We start from the raw sequence: 21,575 nt of genomic DNA, 5'->3' as shown, positions 1-21,575 counted from the left end.
ATGTCACAGTACAGGGATAATACACACAGTGATGTCACAGTACAGGGATAATACACACAATGATGTCACAGTACAGGGATAATACACACAGTGATGTCACAGTACAGGGATAATACAAAGTGATTTCACAGTACAGGGATAATACAGTGATGTCACAGTACAGGGATAAGGCACACAGTGATGTCACAGTACAGAGATAATATACACAGTGATGTCACAGTACAGAGATAATACGCACAGTGATGTCACAGTACTGGAGTAATGCACACAAGTGATGTCACAGTACAGGAACAGTGAACACAGTGATGTCACAGTACAGGGATAATACACACAGTGATGTCACAGTACAGGAACAGTGCACACAGTGATGTCACAGTACAGGGACAATACACACAGTGATGTACAGTACAGGGACAATACACACAGTGATGTCACAGTACAGAGATAATACACACAGTGATGTCACAGTATAGAGATAATACACACAGTGATGTCACAGTACAGGAATAATACACACAGTGATGTCACAGTACAGGAGTAATGCACACAGTGATGTCACAGTACAGGAACAGTGAACACAGTGATGTCACAGTACAGGGATAATACACACAGTGATGTCACAGTACAGGGATAAGGCACACAGTGATGTCACAGTACAGAGATAATACACACAGTGATGTCACAGTACAGGGATAATAAACACAGTGATGTCACAGTACAGAGATAATACACACAGTGATGTCACAGTACAGGGATAATACACACAATGATGTCACAGTACAGGGATAATACACACAGTGATGTCACATTACAGAGATAATACACACAGTGATGTCACAGTACAGGAATAATGCACACAGTGATGTCACAGTACAGGAGTAATGCACACAGTGATGTCACAGTACAGGAACAGTGAACACAGTGATGTCACAGTACAGGGATAATACACACAGTGATGTCACAGTACAGGGATAAGGCACACAGTGATGTCACAGTACAGAGATAATACACACAGTGATGTCACAGTACAGGGATAATACACACAGTGATGTCACAGTACAGAGATAATACACACAGTGATGTCACAGTACAGGGATAATACACACAATGATGTCACAGTACAGGGATAATACAAACAGTGATGTCACATTACAGAGATAATACACACAGTGATGTCACAGTACAGGGATAATATACACAGTGATGTCACAGTACAGGGATAATACACACAGTGATGTCACAGTACAGAGATAATACACACAGTGATGTCCCAGTACAGGGACAATACACACAGTGATGTCACAGTACAGGGATAATATACACAGTGATGTCACAGTACAGGGATAATATACACAGTGATGTCACAGTACAGGGATAATATACACAGTGATGTCACAGTACAGGGATAATACACACAGTGATTTCACAGTACAGGGATAATACACACAGTGATGTCACAGTACAGGAATAATACACACAGTGATGTCACAGTACAGGGATAATACACCTGATGATGACACAGTACAGGGACAATGTGTATAGTGATATCACAGTACACTGATAACGAGCACAGTGATGTCACCACACAAGAATAATACAGCTGATGATGCCACTATACAAAGACAATGTGTACAGTGATGTCTCAGTACATGGATAACGAGCACAGTGATGTCACAGTACTGGGATAATACACACAGTGATGTCATAGTACAGGAATAATTCACACAGTGATTTCACAGAACGTGAATAATGTGCATAGTGATGTCACAGCACACAGCTAATGCACATAGTGATGTAACAGTACAGAGAGTATACACAGCGGGGCACAGTTCAGGGATAGTGTTTGTACAATGATGTCACAGCACTGGCATAGTGTATACACAATTACTTCACAGTACTAGGGCTAATGCACACAGGGATGTCAAAGCACAATGCATGTTGTGACGCTACAATACAGGAATAATGCACACAGCAATATCGAAGTACAGGGTGAATACACACAGCGATGTCACAAAACAGGGATAATACACACAGTGATGTCACAGTACAGGGATAATACACACAGTGATGTCACAGTACAGGGATAATACACACAGTGATGTCACAGTACAGGGATAATATACACAGTGATGTCACAGTACAGGGATAATAGATGTCACAGTACAGGGATAATATACACAGTGATGTCACAGTACAGGGATAAAACACACAGTGATGTCACAGTACAGAGATAATACACACAGTGATGTCACAGTACAGGGATAATATACACAGTGATGTCACAGTACAGGGATAATATACACAATGATGTCACAATACAGGGATAAAACACACAGTGATGTCACAGTACAGGGATCATGCACACAGTGATGTCACAGTACAGGGACAATACACACAGTGATGTCACAGTACAGGGATAATACACACAGTGATGTCACAGTACAGGGATAATACACACAGTGATGTCACAGTACAGGGATAATACACACAATGATGTCACAGTACAGGGATAATACACACAGTGATGTCACAGTACAGGGATAATACACACAGTGATGTCACAGTACAGCGATAATACACACAGTGATGTCACAGTACAGGGATAATACACACAGTGGTGTCACAGTACAGGGATAATACACACAGTGATGTCACAGTACAGGGATAATACACACAATGATGTCACAGTACAGGGATAATACACACAGTGATGTCACAGTACAGGGATAATACACACAATGATGTCACAGTACAGGGATAATACACACAATGATGTCACAGTGCAGGGATAATACACACAGTGATGTCACAGTACAGGGATAATACACACAGTGATGTCACAGTACAGGGATAATACACACAGTGATGTCACAGTACAGGGATAATACACACAGTGATGTCACAGTACAGGGATAATACACACAATGATGTCACAGTACAGGGATAATACACACAATGATGTCACAGTGCAGGGATAATACACACAGTGATGTCACAGTACAGGGATAATACACACAGTGATGTCACAGTACAGGGATAATACACACAATGATGTCACAGTGCAGGGATAATACACACAGTGATGTCACAGTACAGACATAATACACACAGTGATGTCACAGTACAGGGATAATACACACAGTGATGTCACAGTACAGGGATAATATACACAGTGATGTCACAGTACAGGGATAATACACACAGTGATGTCACAGTACACAGATTCAGATATTCTGCACAACTTTACAACAAAGCAAAATAATCATAAATTGATGTCACCAGCGAGTATAGAATGCAAATGAGCTCTTCTTCAGAATACAGAAAAAACTCTAGCGCCACCTATAGGTATTGGAGGAGAAGAGCTAATTTGGAAACGTGCCCTCAAGAGATGGACATAAGATGCCGCTGAGCACAACAGAAAAGATAATATTGCGGAGAAGTCACAATGCACTCAGTACAGATCTTCATCATGTCCGATAGTGAAACATACGATGCCCCACCATAGCCATCACGACCCAGCCTTTATGTATATGGCCCCCTTAGTTGTTGTACCCTATAGCAGTTGCCATGACACGTCTCATCGACAGGCGTAACATTATTTTTTAGCAAACAGCAGCCCAAGAAATGTAAAAGCAGAAACTTGCCAAAAAAAAACCCAAATCTATCAGTCTTGCTCCTTCTCAACATAAAAAAATATAATCTACTATAACAAAAAGAAGAACATTTAAGATAATACCAAAAGATTAACTTTACATTTTCTATTTATACTCACAAAGTTATAATGGGGAAAAAAGAATAAAAAGCGACATATTTCTAAGATCCTTTGGTAAAACTTTCTGAACGTTTCCTGTGTGAAATCGGAGTCTTTGGAAAAGCTGCGGTCCTATCTACACCACATAGTGTGAGCCCACCGCCGTGCCTGGTGGTTAAAGTGCTGTGAGCTCAGCTATGGGTAACACTCCCTGAGCTCTGCTGCTTCCTCATACAAGATACATCTGTCCTGCGCCATATAAACTGCATTAGCAGCAGGAAGTACGCAGGACTCATGCATCACCAATGCCAATTATGCTGCTCCCGAGCCTATAAACAACAGCTCATTACCAAAACTGTCCGCAGGAAAAAAGGCAGCCACCACATTCCCCAAAACTTCTGTGCACCAGGCCTCGTAGGAAGTTTACAAATTTTGAAAAAGAAAAAAAAAACTACAGAAAATGCTAAAATATTCTAATAGAGAAAAAATAATGGGAAAATGACCACCTTGCATAAAAAATTGTAGATTTTTTTTTTACTATTATTTTCCTAAATCTTCATAACCACCACAAAAAATATATAAAAACTTGACCAGAATGGAGTGGCACTGATTTTAGAGAAAGCCATGTTTTTCTAATTCTGGGCAATGGGGGTCTATTACACACTAATGGTTTCCATCATGGAAAACATGAGACTCATGTCAATAGAGCCATCAGTTTTAGGATAAGTAATGTAATGTATGTACACAGCAACTGCACCAGCAGAATAGTGAGTGCAGCTCTGGGGTATAATACAGGATGTAACTCAAGATCAGTACAGGATCAGTAATGTAATGTATGTACACAGTGACTGCACCAGCAAAATAGTGAGTGCAGCTCTGGAGTATAATACAGGAGGTAACTCGGGATCAGTAATGTAATGAATGTACACAGTGACTGCACCAGCAGAATAGTGAGTGCAGCTCTGGAGTATAATACGGGAGGTAACTCAGGATCAGTAATGTAATGAATGTACACAGTGACTGCATCTGCAGAATAGTGAGTGCAGCTCTGGAGTATAATACAAGATGTAACTCAGGATCAGTAATGTAATGTATGTACACAGTGACTGCACCAGCAGAATAGTGAGTGCAGCTCTGGAGCATAACACAGGATGTAACTCAGGATCAGTACAGGGTAAGTACTGTAATGTATGTGCACAGTGACTGCACCTGCAGAATAGTGAGTGCAGCTCTGGAGTATAATACAAGATGTAACTCAGGATCAGTAATGTAATGTATGTACACAGTGACTGCACCAGCAGAATAGTGAGTGCAGCTCTGGAGTATAATACAGGAGGTAACTCAGGATCAGTAATGTAATGAATGCACACAGTGACTGCATCTGCAGAATAGTGAGTGTAGCTCTGGAGTATAATACAAGATGTAACTCAGGATCAGTAATGTAATGTATGTACACAGTGACTGCACCAGCAGAATAGTGAGTGCAGCTCTGGAGCATAACACAGGATGTAACTCAGGATCAGTACAGGGTAAGTACTGTAATGTATGTACACAGTGACTCCACCAGCAGAATACTGAGTGCAGCTCTGAAGTATAATACAGGTTGTAACTCAGGATCAGTACAGGATAAGTAATGTAATGTATGTACACAGTGACCGTACCAGCAGAATAGTGAGTGCAGCTCTGGAGTATAATACAGGATGTAACTCAGGATCTGTACAGGATCAGTAATGTAATGTATGTACACAGTGACTGCACCAGCAGAATAGTGAGTGCAGCTCTGGAGTATAATACAGGAGGTAACTCAGGATCAGTACAGGATAAGTAATGTAAATATATACACAGTGACTCCACCAGCAGAATAGTGAGTGCAGCTCTGAAGTATAATACAGGATGTAACTCAGGTTCAGTACAGGATAAGTAATGTAATGTATGTACACAGTGACTGCACCAGCAGAATAGTGAGTGCAGCTCTGGAGTATATTACAGGATGTAACTCGGGATCAGTACAGGATCAGTAATGTAATGTATGTACACAGTGACTGCATCAGCAGAATAGTGAGTGCAGCTCTGCAGTATAATACAGGATGTAACTCAGGATCAGTGCAGGATCAGTAATGCAATGTATGTACACAGTGACTGCACCAGCAGAATAGTGAGTGCAGCTCTGGAGTATAATACAGGATGTAATTCAGGATCAGTGCAGGATAAGTAATGTAGTATATGTATATAGTGACTGCACCGACAGAATAGTGAGTGCAGCTCTGGAGTATAATGCAAGAAGTAACTCAGGATCAGTACAGGGTAAGTAAAACGTTTAATCATTAATAGTTCTTTTTATTTATTACAAAACTATAGATGTTGTGTCCTATGTAGTAGCTCAGTTCTTTCAAACTACAATACTGCACAAAACCTCTGAACAGGTGTGGTGCTGTGTTAGGAAAAAAAATCAGCCATTTTTTTCTTAGCCTGGTAACTTCTTTAACGATTATGGTAATCCTTCTATCCTACATTATTATAACATGGGACATGATCCAAATCCTGCAGACAAACTCATCTTGCATTCAACTCCACAACTTAGAGAAGCCAAGACGATCAGTAGGAATTTACCTACATTTAAATACGCAGAGGGATTACACAATATTCTCTGGATTTGCTTTGGCACTTTGGACGGACAGCATGGCGCCATTTCTATAAACGTAGCGATTCCTCAGTCCAGAATTGTTCAGATCAAGTTTATTGAATATTTAGAAAAATCCAGTCTTGTCCCAGTTCTGGATGTTTAGAGGGGCAGGGGGTGATAGAGTGCGGTCTGTAATAATAAACTCCAGGAATGTTTCATAAAAATAAAAAAAGTTCTCATTCCCAGAATTCTTCCCTGACTTTTATACTTTGGTTATAAATACATCTGCCAATCAGAATAAAAATATTATACTGTAAATAGTGTGCACTTTTATATGTCAAGTGGCTTTTGGGACATTTAAGCCCTACCTCTAGTCTAGCATTGGGCAGCCTAAAACTAATCAGATACGCCCTTTTCTATGCAAATAAGCCTAAATCCTGGCTTGGGTCTTAAGATAAAAACAGCACCATCTCTGTCGACAGGTTGCATGCGCTATTGCAGCGCAGCCCTATTCATTTCAGTGGAGCTCAGCTGCAATACCAGACACGAGCCATAGACAGGTTTGGCACTGTCTCTGGCAGAAAGAAAGTATGTTTTTCTCATCCTGAACAATCCCTTTAAAATTGTCCCATGACTAATTGTATATTCCCACTTAGTGGATATGCTGTGATTCTTGCTCTGCAGATATGAAGCCAGAAAATCCAACAGTGGCAGCATTTTACCAAATTTCATCCACATGCAGAATTAAAAATCTGCTGCATAAATTGATGTCATCTCATTCTGCAGATTTATTTTTTTTGTAATTCAAAGGGTTTTTGCACATTACGTCTTTTCGACACCAGTGTTGCTGCCTAGGAGCTTCAGAAAAACGCTGGCTGTGTTTTTCCTGAAGCGTCTTCTTTGGGGTCTTTTTGGTCGTTTTGCGGTGGCTTTGCTGCTGGTGTCTTTTTTTTAAACTTGTATATATAAACTGGTTCCAATCAGAAGCCTCTTGAAGAATTGACCGGTCATTTCTTTTAGGTGCTTTGTGGTTTTTACACTGCAGAGCATAAGTTAATTCTTTTCAGCATTCTCTAAGTGCTTTTTCATGCTGGTTTCAGAGCAGACGCGTCTTTAAAAGATATCGTGTGCACATACCCAACGGTTCAGATCCTCAGCAAAGATACAATGAAGTCTGTAACCAAAACTCACAGTTTACTCATTTAGGGGATTTGTGGAAAATCTACAGTCCTGTGTGGCCGTACTATTACACTCAGGGCCATATCCAGGTTTTTGCAGGAGACACAGTCTCAGTCGACCCCTCTTCACTTTAGATTTTTCCTCCTTGTCTTCTAAGATCTGTCATTTTTTTTTTCTTTCAGCCGTTACAGTTCTATCAGAATTAGTTTTTTGCTGTAAGAGTTGTAGTTTTTATCATTGCCCCTTTGGGGTCCATACGACTTTCTGATTTCTTTTTTATTCCCTTTTATTGAGAGGTGAAGTAACCAAACAGCGTTCCTGCCATTTCAATTTTCTCTTTCATTTTGGCGTTAACAGTACGTGTTAAATATACTGATATCTTATTAGTTCAGAAAGTTAACCACGCAGAGATACTAAATATTTTAGTTTTTTTTTTATTTATCCCAGCAAAAGGGGGATTCAATTAATTTTTAAATTTTATCTATTTTTTTTTTACAAATATATATACAGTACAGACCAAAAGTTTGGACACACCTTCTCATTTAAAGATTTATTTCCCACTTATTAAACCTGACAGGGCACACCTGTGAAGTGAAAACCATTTCCGGTGACTACCTCTTGGAGCTCATTAAGAGAATGCCAAGAGTGTGCAAAGCAGTCATCAAAGCAAAAGGTGGCTACTTTGAAGACCTGGAATATAAGATGTATTTTCAGTTGTTTCACACTTTTTTGTTAAGTATATAATTCCACATGTGTTAATTCATAGTTTTGATGCCTTCAGTGTGAATGTACAATTTTCATAGTCATGAAAATACAGAAAAATCTTTAAATTAGGTGTGTCCAAACTTTTGGTCTGTACTGTATATATTTTGCATTTTTAATAGAACTTTAGGAACTTGAAACTGCAATCACTTGGACAAGATATTATAATACTTTAATTATTGTAGAATAGTAAATTATTGTAAAGTTAGCAATCTCCTATAAAGCTCGGTCACGGAACTCACTGGTGTGTAAACGTAGAAGAAACACGGGTGTTCTGTAAGGCCCAGGTTTCTCCAGGACAATGCTATCGGAACGCTGCAATCATGTCGTGGGGGGGTCAATGAGTGTCAGTAGGGACTTATTACCCCCATTTCCAACCTCCTAATTTCCATTGTGATGATTGACAGCAGCATCTTAGTTTTGCAATCGAAGCTAGCCCTGTTTGCAGCAGTTTTTCCGCTTAGATGCCACTGTGACAGCAGCATCTAAGAGGTTGGACATGATGAAAGCTGTCCCTTCCAGCCCCCCTGTCCTCCTGCAAAATTATTGCATGATGCAGGTGCATGATCATGGGCCAAATTCAAGGCCCTCGTGTGCGCCATGTCTGTGAAGCCTGCGGTCAGGCTTCATAGGAGATCGATAATTTTTACAACATACTGAAATATTACAGCATTGCATTGTAGTATACAAGCCATCAAGTGGTGCCCTAGAAGGACTTAAAAAAAAAAAAAAAAAAAATACATAAACAAAAAAAATATAACATTTTATATCACCCCCTTATTTGCAAAATGTAAATAAAATTAAAAAAAAAATTACTTGTGGCATGAGTAACTGTCAGAACTAATAAGATAGAATATTTATCCCGTACGGTTAATGGAGAGACTGAATAACAATTCAAAATGGCAAAAATTACTATTTTCTGGTTGCTTCGCCTCTCATGACAATGGAATAGAAAAGACTATAAAGTCATATAGACCCCAAAATGGTAATAATAAAAATAACAGCTTGTATTGGAAAAAATACAAAGCTATCATCAGAAAAGTAAAAAAAAGTCATAGCTCTTTGAAAGTGAGGAGGAAAGATCGAAAGCGAGGATGGGCCCACTAGGTCTCTGATACCCAAGGACCCACATAAACCTGGAGCGGGCTCTGATTAGGGCCAAAATATGTCCATATGTTCAGGGTTATGGTGACAACGCTTTAGGCCAAGCATGAGGCAACTGCTGGCCATATTTATTCACACAGGGCAGCTTTATGAAGCTGTCTGAAAGAAAATCTGTTTTTGTTGCCCATAGCAACCAATCACAACATAGCTTTCATTTTATCAGGGCTGTTTAAAGAATGAAAGCTGCTCTATGATTGGTTGCTATGTGTAACAGATAGTTTTACTTTCAGTTTCCAAGTTCTCCCCCATATTGTGTTAGTTTTCAATAATGGCCGCCGTCGTCCGTCATCAACAAGGTCACAATAACGGCCATTTCCGCTTTATTCATTACAGGAATCAAGAGAACTAATAAACCGCACAAGATATTGACAGACTTAATGGATCTTCTTAAAACCTATCAAATGACGACAGATTACTCAGGTTTCATAATGTGGCGAATGAAGGGATTTCCCAAGAGGCCTCTAAGGCTTCAATGTTTATTTAGGAGGAGAGAAGTAGAAAAGCCGCGCAGATACAAACAGATTTGTTGTGTGTTAAAAGCATAAACTAAATCCTATATTGTCAAAACAGCGCGGCGGAGGAAGCGGAGTCCTCCATAGCTCCGGGGGAGAGCTGAGAACACTCCACGAGCGATGAAAGCAACTTTACACCTTGTGCTAATGGTTTACAGAAGAAAGTAATGTGAATGTGCAAACTGCAGTAATACAAGAAATTCACTGCAAACATCAAAGAACACGCAGACGAAGAAAGGGTTAATACAAAACATCTACAATAGGCTATAATGCTGAATCACTGATCCTGAGTTACATCCTGTATTATACTCCAGAGCTGCACTCACTATTCTGCTGGTGCAGTCACTGTGTACATACATTACATTACTTATCCTGTACTGATCCTGAGTTGCATCCTGTATTATACTCCAGAGCTGCACCCACTATTCTGCTGGTGGAGTCACTGTATACATACATTACATTACTGATCCTGTATTGATCCTGAGTTACATCCTGTATTATACTCCAGAGCTGCACTCACTATTCTGCTGGTGCAGTCACTGTGTAGATATATTACATTACTGATCATGTACTGAACCTGAGTTACATCCTGTATTATACTCCAGAGCTGCACTCACTATTCTGCTGGTGCAGTCACTGTGTACATACATTACATTACTGATCCTGTACTGAACCTGAGTTACATCCTGTATTATACTCCAGAGCTGCACTCACTATTCTGCTGGTGCAGTCACTGTGTAGATATATTACATTACTGATCATGTACTGAACCTGAGTTACATCCTGTATTATACTCCAGAGCTGCACTCACTATTCTGCTGGTGCAGTCACTGTGTAGATATATTACATTACTGATCATGTACTGAACCTGAGTTACATCCTGTATTATACTCCAGAGCTGCACTCACTATTCTGCTGGTGCAGTCACTGTGTACATACATTACATTACTGATCATGTACTGAACCTGAGTTACATCCTGTATTATACTCCAGAGCTGCACTCACTATTCTGCTGGTGCAGTCACTGTGTACATACATTACATTACTGATCCTGTATTGATCCTGAGTTACATCATGTATTATACTACAGAGCTGAAGTCACTATTCTGCTAGAGCAGTCACTGTGTACATATATTACATTACTTCTCCTGTACTGCTCTGGAGTTACATCCTGTATTATACTCCAGAGCTGCACTCACTATTCTGCTGGTGCAGTCACTGTGTACATGCATTACATTACTGATCCTGCGTTACATCCTGTATTATACTCCAGAGCTGCACTCACTATTCTGCTGGTGGAGTCACTGTGTACATACATTACATTACTGATCCTGAGTTACATCCTGTATTATACTCCAGAGCTGCACTCACTATTCTGCTGGTGCAGTCACTGTGTACATGCATTACATTACTGATCCTGAGTTACATCCTGTATTATACTCCAGAGCTGCACTCACTATTCTGCTGGTGGAGTCACTGTGTACATACATTACTGATCCTGTATTGATCCTGAGTTACATCCTGTATTATACCCCAGAGCTGCACTCACTATTCTGCTGGTGCAGTCACTGTGTACATACATTACATTACTGATCCGGAGTTACATCCTGTATTATACTCCAGAGCTGCACTCACTATTCTGCTGGTGCAGTCACTATGTACATACATTACATTACTGATCCTGTACTGATCCTGGGTTATATCCTGTATTATACTCCAGAGCTGCACTCACTATTCTGCTGGTGGAGTCACTGTGTACATACATTACATTACTGATCCTGTACTGATACTGAGTTACCTCCTGTATTATACTCCAGAGCTGCACTCACTATTCTGCTGGTGCAGTCACAGTGTACATATATTACATTACTTCTCCAGTACTGCTCCGGAGTTATATCCTGTATTATACTTCAGAGCTGCACTCACTATTCTTCTGGTTGAGTCACTGGGTTGCAATTTTGCATAGTTCCCTTTAATAAGCCTCCATATTCTAAGCCCCTCTGTCTTTAGCTTAGAATTTATACTTCTGCCAGAGGTCTCGTAACAGGAGACGCTCAGTAACAACACGGCCTTTGTGATGCTCAGAGACAGCAGATGTGATTCTGCAGGTTAAGGAGGGTTAGAAATACCCCACAGACTTTCCACCAGATGCCATAAGCTCCACATACAGCCCGGTGCTGGTATATATTGTACATATAGAATAACATGTACATCCGTAGCTACAGAGGTGCAGCCTTTCTGCAGCATAACACATAGGACTGGGGACTGTAGTAATAGAACATATTGACCCCCTTTATGGGACACATTCTTCTACAGAGGGACATCTAATAATGTAAGAGTTAGCAAATGTTAAAGGCACAGAAACATTCCTGATTTGCTATGCCTGAATTAATGGGCTTGTCCTTCGGCTCTTACTTATCAGAGATCTAGGTTTGGTGACATAATAAGCTATTGCTAAGCTCATAAGGCATCCATGATGGCAGCCATATTGCCTCCAGGTTAGACCAGTAACATGAAGCTTCTGGCCCCCAATGTAAAGTCTGTAACATTCCCACTACCATGTCTTCTTAAGTGACAGAGGGGCCTTCGGGACTCTACAGCCACCAGGGTCTTGGTGCAAGTGCTAACTCTGCAGCCCCCATATCTATTATTTATTTATTATGCTTTGTTTATATATAACGCCATCATATTTCACAGCGCTTTACAGACATCATCATCACTGCCCCAATTGGGGCCCATAATTGAAATTCCCTATTAGTATGTCTTTGGAGTGTGGGAAGAAACCAGAGAAGTCAGAAGAAATCCAAGCAAATACGGGAAGAATATACAAACTACATCTCTGCTCAACACTTTGTTTTTACTAACTTTTGACAGCTGAAAAAAAAACCCTTTGCATTTTATTTCCACTGAATGCGGTATTCTCCATCATCCAGAGCTGTATTAAAAATTGTACTAGATGCCTCTGTAATTAGACAACAGCAAGCTTCACAATACACTGCCCACTAGTAATGAGAAAGACATATAATTTTTAATGCTACTTTAGATGTGAATGGAGAGGAAAACTGTGCAAGCGCAAGGTGAGTATTTATAAAGTTGAGAAGTTGTCAATGGCACAAGCTTCTTATAAAAGTGGATTTCCCCTTTGAGGAAGTTCAAAGGATGAAGATTGTCTTTCTTAGCAGTCAGGAGACCAAGAGGCATCTCAGATCCTAATATTTGGCTTTATCTGGGCAGCCAGTAACATGAGTCCTGCCAGGGACTGATAGAGACTAATTCCTTTTATCACAGGGGGTCTGGCTGAGGCTGCAACATCATGGAATTTCCAAAAAGGGTTTGATTTTTTGCAGTCAAGTGGGAGAGGTACTGTCTATCCTGCATGGGTGACATATGGAAGGAAGGATGACCACTAACCTCACTCGGAAAAATTAAACACAAACACATGGACAGTTAATTGCTCCCTAAATGCGCTGCTTAAAGGAATCATCATTTGGTTATTTTCGGTAACACGATATGGCGGATTAGGCAAAAAGTGAAAATAACTAATTTATTCTGACATCAATTTTAATCCAAAGATCTAGGTATTTTGTGAAAAAAATAAAATGATGGGTTTTGGGTCACATGACATCCCATAAGAAGGTCTAAATGTCAAATCCAAAATGTGGGCAATAGCCTTCTGGATTTTTTCTTTAATTTATAAAAAATGTTCTATACTTATTTATTCCTGTTATTCCTGAGGTTTAACAACTGAAGAAAAGTAAAATATTTTCACGAATTAGCAGAAAATAAGGCTCAGTGATTAGCAATGTTGCCTTGCCAGTCCCTGGGGGCAAATCTGACAACTCCTTTCACAATGTTCTTCCTTTAAAAATATACTAATAGGTTAATGGGGTTTTCTGTACATAGAATGTAATCACGGTATAATGAAAGATTCTCTAACTTCCTAATCCACTTTGTGTTTTGATTATGAATCATTTCAATATCAGATCTCTGCTTGCTGTCACTGAAGATCAATTTAGTTTCCATAAGGTACATAAGGAGCCAGTCCTGTTCTTAGCTGAGATACAAATGCATGAAAGTTTGTGATATAATATATATTTATTTAGCAGATGCTACTACACACACAATAACAAAACAATATCTTCTAGTTTGCTACAATGTATCAATCTGGAGTCCAATCTGTATAGCATTGTGTAGACTGGGTACAATTGTTTCTATTTCTTAACTGAAAGAATGTCTTGCTATTTACAGCATGTGAAAGTTATGATGCAAGCAGAAAGTAGAAAGTTGCAGAGCTTTTCATTAGACACTGATATATAAAGATAATCTTTCCTCATTGACCACCATCCCCCTCCACTAAAACTGATGGAAATACACTGATTCCCCAGCAGTGAATCTGCAAACATTTCACAACTAGGGATGGGAGGATGGGTGGAAGTTCAGGTACCTTTGAGAAAGTTCGGTTCGGGTACCAGAACAGTACCTGAACTTCCACAAGAACCCGAACCCCATTGAAAATAATGGAGACCCGAACTGGTAAGAAAAGAAAAAGAATTCTCTTTCTATCTCTTACACTGAACTAGGCTTTAGGAGAAAGTCCGTGTTCAGCGTTCAGGCCTGTTCAGGTTCGCCCATCTCGGTTTACAACATTTTCAGATTTTGCACTCCAAAAAGTGTTCAGGGTTTATCAGAAATATAGTGGCGTCCCAACAAATTTACTGCACCCGAAATTGGTGTTAAATCTAGTACATATCTCCATTGGATTTTCTGGCATGGATGCAACAAAGTTACTATCTTACAGTGAGTGTGGAAAACTAGTGTGAAACTCAAAGTTTATGTATCATACGACTCATAACATTAAAGGGATCAGATAATAAATGACCAATAAATCTTCGTTCTGTCCATTCCTATTAGTAAATCTAATTTGAGAGTAAAGGCCCCCATACACATTAGACTAATATCTGCCAAAACCGCTGATAATGGTGGGCTAGATCGACAGTCTAATCTGCGCCTCACTAATAAGGATCTGCCATTGCTTGATTTTGGATTGCCAATCCTTTTGTTCTTGGCGAGATAAGCCACCACCTGAGGAATAAGGCAGTGACCGCTCTGCTGTATGGAGGAGATGGGAGAGATGGCTGCCAGATGAACGATAGGATGAATCATTGTTTATGGGGCCCTCATTCTCTAAAGTTTCAATTAACAGTTCCTTCAATACTTGGGAGAAGTTGTAATAACCTAAAACAAAGTCATACATTGTAATACCAAGAGCACAAAACCTTACCGGAAACCCCAAAAACCTACAGAATCCACAGAACTCCATCCCTATATCTCCTAAATCCCTGCTGAAAGCCAAAGGAAGCCATCAGGAGATAGCGGCCACCACTGATAACTGACATAGTCTGGGGAGGAGGAGGAGGGTTGTAACAAATGACCTGATATCTCCATCCTTCTGATCGCCCTTGGACAATACAGCAAGCGGAGGAGATAATATATCAGTACGGGTACATTCTGTGTTCAGTTGCAGGTTTATCTGAAACGTTTGTTGTTGGAGTGATGGGTAACAAGTTACAGAGCCCGATGTGGCCTCTACAGAAATGTTCTGGCTTCTAGCCTAAAATTCAACCACCAGACATTAGGCAGAAGGGACACGAAACCCAGAACAGAATTTATTCCAATATGAAAAGATATTTTGTAAAATAATCACTAACATTAACATCCAAAAATCGATTAACAAATTGTTTGTATGTCTTGTAAAATGTCAATTCAATAAAACTTTAAAAATTAAAATTAACAAATTTTATCATTTATTTTTACAAATGATTATTTATAATAATATAACATTTACTTTTCATTTTTTAAAAATACATTTACAAAAAAATTCTGCAAATGCAGAGACCGTTAAAATAAGAGATAAAATGTAATTATAAAACAATTAGAAAAAAAAAAATACTAATAAAAAAATTCTATACAAGCAAATATCCTTTGCAGAGAAACTAAGAAGTCAAGGAATGGTAAGTTAACTTTCCCAAGTCTGTATCTAAATATCCTGGCAAAATCTAATTGGTTTGTTTGCACCCACTGACACTCAGGACTTATGCCCTGATGGCTTCCCCCCAGCTACATCCTTAAATGTGGCTCATCCAAAACTTAAAATAATATTTATTTTTTTTCAAAAAACACAAAGTTAAAAACATTTCACCATTATCCACTGTTAATTATTATCAAAATATGCTAAAAAAATTACGTTCAATTCCCTTTGAGGGTTCATCAAGGTGCTCACATTAGAAAATTGAAGAACTGTAAAACTTGTGATAACAAATGAATAGGTTAAACTTGCAATACCAAGCACAACCTATGTACAAGGGTGGCACTGTTTCTGGGAGAAAAAAAAAAAGTAGAGCCTTTAAAATCTGACTTATTTCATTCACAGAGGATAGATATGGAGAATGATGGTGAGGTCGTGAAATGATCGCCATCTCTAATGGAGAGTTAACTACGTGATGGTGAGCAGCCAAGTTAATATTTCAGTTAATAAGTTGGATTTCTCCTCTTATTCTTCAAGCAGGCGCGCAGGAATTCCCGGGTACTGATCTTCCCCGGCATTAAGTTTCCATGTAATGTTTTCTTTCCAAGACCACAAGTAATAATCTGTCTGAAGAGACCTAGAAGGATTATGAGATTTATGCTCCTTACTGGCCGCTCCAGGTACTTTCTTATTCATGAAGGAGCTGATGACAATGTCTTTGTCTTTAGAGGTTGGAAACGAAGACACGTTAAGTTGTGAAAGGCTTTCGTAATTATACGAACAAGTCTGGGTGTCTCAGACGGTAATAAAATCTGAGTGTCAACAGGAACGTCTGAAAATAATCCTCCCAAAAATAGAAAAATTCACACAATTCTAGTGTTGGAAAGAAAAATGGCAATAACTAAACCACCAAGGTAAAGTGCGAGGATGTAGGAAGTCAACTGAGGTTAAAGGGGTTGTTCAGGATAGAAAAATAAGGCGACATTTTTTGGGAAACAGTGCCACACCTTTATTTAGGTCGAGTCTGGTATTTCAGCTAAGTTTTATTAAAGTGAATTGGTCTGGGTTGCAATACCACAAACAACCTGTGGACAGGTGTGGTGCTATATTAGCAAGAAATCAGCAACGTTTTTCAAACCCTGCACAACCTCTTTACTTTATATAAACCAACCCCACTTCCCTAAAATGTCTTCATGGCAGCCATATATTGTCCGACTTGGGGCATGTTTTCTTAGGAGATATTTTGCAATTATGAGCAATTGTTCTGTATAGTACCATCAGATTTTCCAATCAGATGTCTCACAGCCACCATTGCTAAGTCTAGCTTAGGCCTTCAATAATCATTGATGAGTAGCCCTTCAACCATCATGGCTAAGTCAAGGCTAGTCCTTCAACCACTTTTGATGAGTCTAAATTAGTCTTTCAGACACTATTTAGTATAGGCTAGCACCTCAACCACCATCTCTAAGTCTAGACTTGCCTTTCAACCACCAATGCTAAGATTAGGATAGCCCTGCAACCACAGTCGATAAGTCTAGTCTAGCCCTTCAACCACCATTGATGAGTCTAGCCTAGCCCTTGAACCACCATCAATGAGACTAGACTAACCCTTCAACTACCAATGATAGGTCTAGGCTAGCCTTTGAACCACCATCAACGAGTCTAGGCTAGCCCTTGAACCACCATCAATGAGTGTAAGCTATGCTTCGAACCACCATTAATGAGTCTAGGCTTTCCCTTGAACCACCATCAATGAGTGCAGGGTAGCACTTCAAATTCCATTAATGAGTTTAGACTAGTCTTTCCACATCCATCAATGAATCTGGCTAGCTCTTCATCCACCGTCAATGGGTCTAGGCTAGTCCTTCAACCTCAATCAATTAATCTACTCTAGCACCATTGTTCAGTCTAGGCTAGCCCTCGAACCACCATCAATGAATCTAGGCCAGCCCTTGAATCACTGTCAATAAGTCTAGCACTTCAACACCATTGTTCAGTCTAGGCTAGCCCTTGAACCACCATCAATTAATCTAGGCTAGCCCTCGAACAACCATCAATGAGTCTAGGCCAGCACTTGAACCACCATCAATGAGTCTAGGCTAGCCCTTGAACCACTATCAACGAGTGTAGGGTAGCACTTTAAATTACATTAATTTAGACTAATCCTTCAACATCCATCAATGAATTTGGCTAGTCCCTCATCCACCATCCATTAATCTAGTCTAGCCCTTCAATCACCATTAACAAGTTTAAGCTAGCCCTTGAACCACTATCAGTGAGTGTAGGATAGCAATTCAAATTCCATCAATAAGTTTAGACTAGCCCTTCAACCTCCATCAATGAGTCAGGCTAATCCTTCATCCACCATAGATGAGTCTAGGTTAGCCTTTCAACCAACATCAATCAGTATGGGACAGTCCTTCAAACTCCATCAATGAGTTTAGTGTAGCCTTTTAACCTCAATCGATGAGTCAAGGGTGGGCCTTCAACAACCAACTCTAAGTCTAGGCTAGCCCTCTAACCCTCATCAAAAAGTTTAAGGTAATCCTCCAATCAGCACCAAAGAGAACTATGTCTGTTTCTTAGAAAGCCTAACCCCAATGATTGGTGTCTGTTACTGTATATAATGGCCTTTCCATATGCAGCCATAATGACCAGGGAAAGAAAATGGTCCTGTAGTTCCAAACCTGGTCATTGGGCCCCTGAATGCCCTGGGTGCAACTGTGACCTCTGACCCCCATCGCACAGATACTTCCTACGCAACAAAAAATTCCCATTGAAGCAAATTGCATCAAAAATAGTGCACCATATTTTTTAGCTTTTTATTATTTGTTTTAATTCTAGACTGTTTTAAAGAATTAGAAAAAAATCTTAAAAATGTGCCAAATTTATTGAATACATGTAGCAATAAATTTGGCACTACAACATTTAGCCATGAGTTGGAGTATGGAAAAGCCAGCCTGATTGCTTTCATGTCTAAGTTCATTTCACAGGGTGACATCACCATTCTCTTACATTACGACCTTCTAAATGTACGTTGACTTCACTACTCCCCAAGCCCAGGGATATATTTTGCAGGTTATTTTCCAGATATTCATGTCACTTGTGTAATGTATAGTTATATACAATGTTAGCAGGTGTGCTAATTGGCAAGCGCCGGACCTTCACAGCATTCCTTTCCCATTGTGTGATCTTTTTTGGCAATTTTAATTTTTTTTTTATGTAATTTTTTTTATTTGTTTTAATAAATCTGTCCTCGTCCGTTCTAGTTTATTACATGAGCAGGATGTGCGCGGACCCAGCGCTGTCGTTCTTGTTTTATTATTATTTTTTTTTACTAGTATTTTGGTGCAGAGCGCTTCAAAACTAAAGTATGTTTTCTTTGGCCAATATGTCACTTTTTAATGCAATTTCTACTGACATTTTAAGATTTTTTTTTATTGCCTTACTCTCAGTATTTAATGTCTATGGAGGTCAAAAAGGAAATAGCTGTTCTAGGAAAATACAGATCTATGGCAGAGAAGACAGGAGTCAGCTGTGAATGGCTGCATTGTGGCCGTTCTACATGTTGGGTCTTCAGAGAGGCAGGAAAATTCAGGTTTAATTCATGCGTTACCTTATAGGTGGAGAGAGGAGGAATATTACTTTACAGGAGAAAATAGACTCTGTAGTATTTTGTCACTATAATTACATTACTACTTTTAGTGCCCTCTCCCCCGGCCCTAGTGATCCATTGATATACTTCTTTAAAACTGATCACTCCTCATGGGCGTGTCAGGGTCTCATGGGCGAGGCAACTTCATGACTAACCCTACCCACTTCAGAAAAAGCTCACCCCTTCTTAAACTATGGAATTTTTACTTTTGGAAGAGATAGATAGATGGATGGATGGGTAGGTAGATACGTACTGTAGGTGATAGACTGTGCCCACACTGTGACCTGGAGGCCCTGGAGAATGAGACACACTTCCTGCTACACTGCACCAAACACTCAGCAGTGAGGGACACTCACTTCAGGAGACTCTCCAATCTCTTCCCGTATTTCAGCTCCATGAAGGAGTAAGAGAAAACATATATACTGCTAAGGAAAGAAGAGAGCGCGGGGGAGAGAGCAGCGCAGTATGTGAGGGCAGGGGAGAGAGCAGCGCAGTATGTGAGCGCGGAGGAGAGAGCAGAGCAGTATGTGAGCGCGGGGGAAAGAGCAGCACAGTATGTGAGCGCGGAGGAGAGAACAGTATGTGAGCGCGGGGGAAAGAGCAGCACAGTATGTGAGCGCGGGGGAAAGAGCAGCACAGTATGTGAGCGCGGGGGAAAGAGCAGCACAGTATGTGAGCGCGGGGGAAAGAGCAGCACAGTATGTGAGCGCGGGGGAAAGAGCAGCACAGTATGTGAGCGCGGAGGAGAGAGCAGCACAGTATGTGAGCGCGGGGGAAAGAGCAGCACAGTATGTGAGCGCGGAGGAGAGAGCAGTATGTGAGCGCGGGGGAGAGAGCAGCGCAGTATGTGAGCGTGGGGGTGAGAGCAGTGCAGTATGTGAGCGCGGGGGTGAGAGCAGTGCAGTATGTGAGCGCGGGGGTGAGAGCAGCGCAGTATGTGAGCGCGGGGGTGAGAGCAGCGCAGTATGTGAGCGCGGGGGTGAGAGCAGCGCAGTATGTGAGCGCGGGGGAAAGAGCAGCACAGTATGTGAGTGTGGGGGTGAGAGCAGTGCAGTATGTGAGCGCGGGGGAAAGAGCAGCACAGTATGTGATCGCGGGGATGAGAGCAGCGCAGTATGTGAGCGCGGGGGAGAGAGCAGCACAGTATGTGAGCGCGGGGGAAAGAGCAGCACAGTATGTGATCGCGGGGATGAGAGCAGCGCAGTATGTGAGCGCGGGGGAGAGAGCAGCACAGTATGTGAGCGCGGGGGAAAGAGCAGCACAGTATGTGAGTGTGGGGGTGAGAGCAGCGCAGTATGTGAGTGTGGGGGTGAGAGCAGTGCAGTATGTGATCGCGGGGGTGAGAGCAGCGCAGTATGTGAGCGCGGGGGAGAGAGCAGCGCAGTATGTGAGCGCGGGGGAGAGAGCAGCGCAGTATGTGAGCGCGGGGGAGAGAGCAGCGCAGTATGTGAGCGCGGGGGAGAGAGCAGCGCAGTATGTGAGCGCGGGGGAGAGAGCAGCGCAGTATGTGAGCGCGGGGGAGAGAGCAGCGCAGTATGTGAGCGCGGGGGAGAGAGCAGCGCAGTATGTGAGCGCGGGGGTGAGAGCAGCGCAGTATGTGAGCGCGGGGAGAGAGCAGCGCAGTATGTGAGCATGTGGGTGAGAGCAGCGCAGTATGTGAGCGCGGGGGTGAGAGCAGCGCAGTATGTGAGCGTGGAGGTGAGAGCAGCGCAGTATGTGAGCGCGGGGGTGAGAGCAGCGCAGTATGTGAGCGCGGGGGTGAGAGCAGCGCAGTATGTGAGCGCGGGGGTGAGAGCAGCGCAGTATGTGAGCGCGGGGGTGAGAGCAGCGCAGTATGTGAGCGCGGGGGTGAGAGCAGCGCAGTATGTGAGCGCGGGGGTGAGAGCAAGTGCAGTATGTGAGCG

At 41.2% G+C, this 21,575-nt stretch overlaps 1 protein-coding gene across 1 annotated transcript in view; it reads right to left on the bottom strand.

Moving 5' to 3' along the window:
- Positions 1 to 21,575, bottom strand: part of ROR1 (receptor tyrosine kinase like orphan receptor 1) — a 308,028-nt gene that overhangs the window by 140,047 nt on the left and 146,406 nt on the right. The gene's annotated exons all lie outside the window — the stretch shown is intronic.

Source organism: Phyllobates terribilis, unplaced genomic scaffold (assembly GCF_046119375.1).
Source record: "Phyllobates terribilis strain yellow unplaced genomic scaffold, ASM4611937v1 Scaffold_8__6_contigs__length_399053987, whole genome shotgun sequence".
Lineage (NCBI taxonomy): Eukaryota > Metazoa > Chordata > Amphibia > Anura > Dendrobatidae > Phyllobates > Phyllobates terribilis.
Note: the sequence above shows the minus strand (reverse complement) of the source record. Positions and strands in the feature narration are given on the sequence as shown.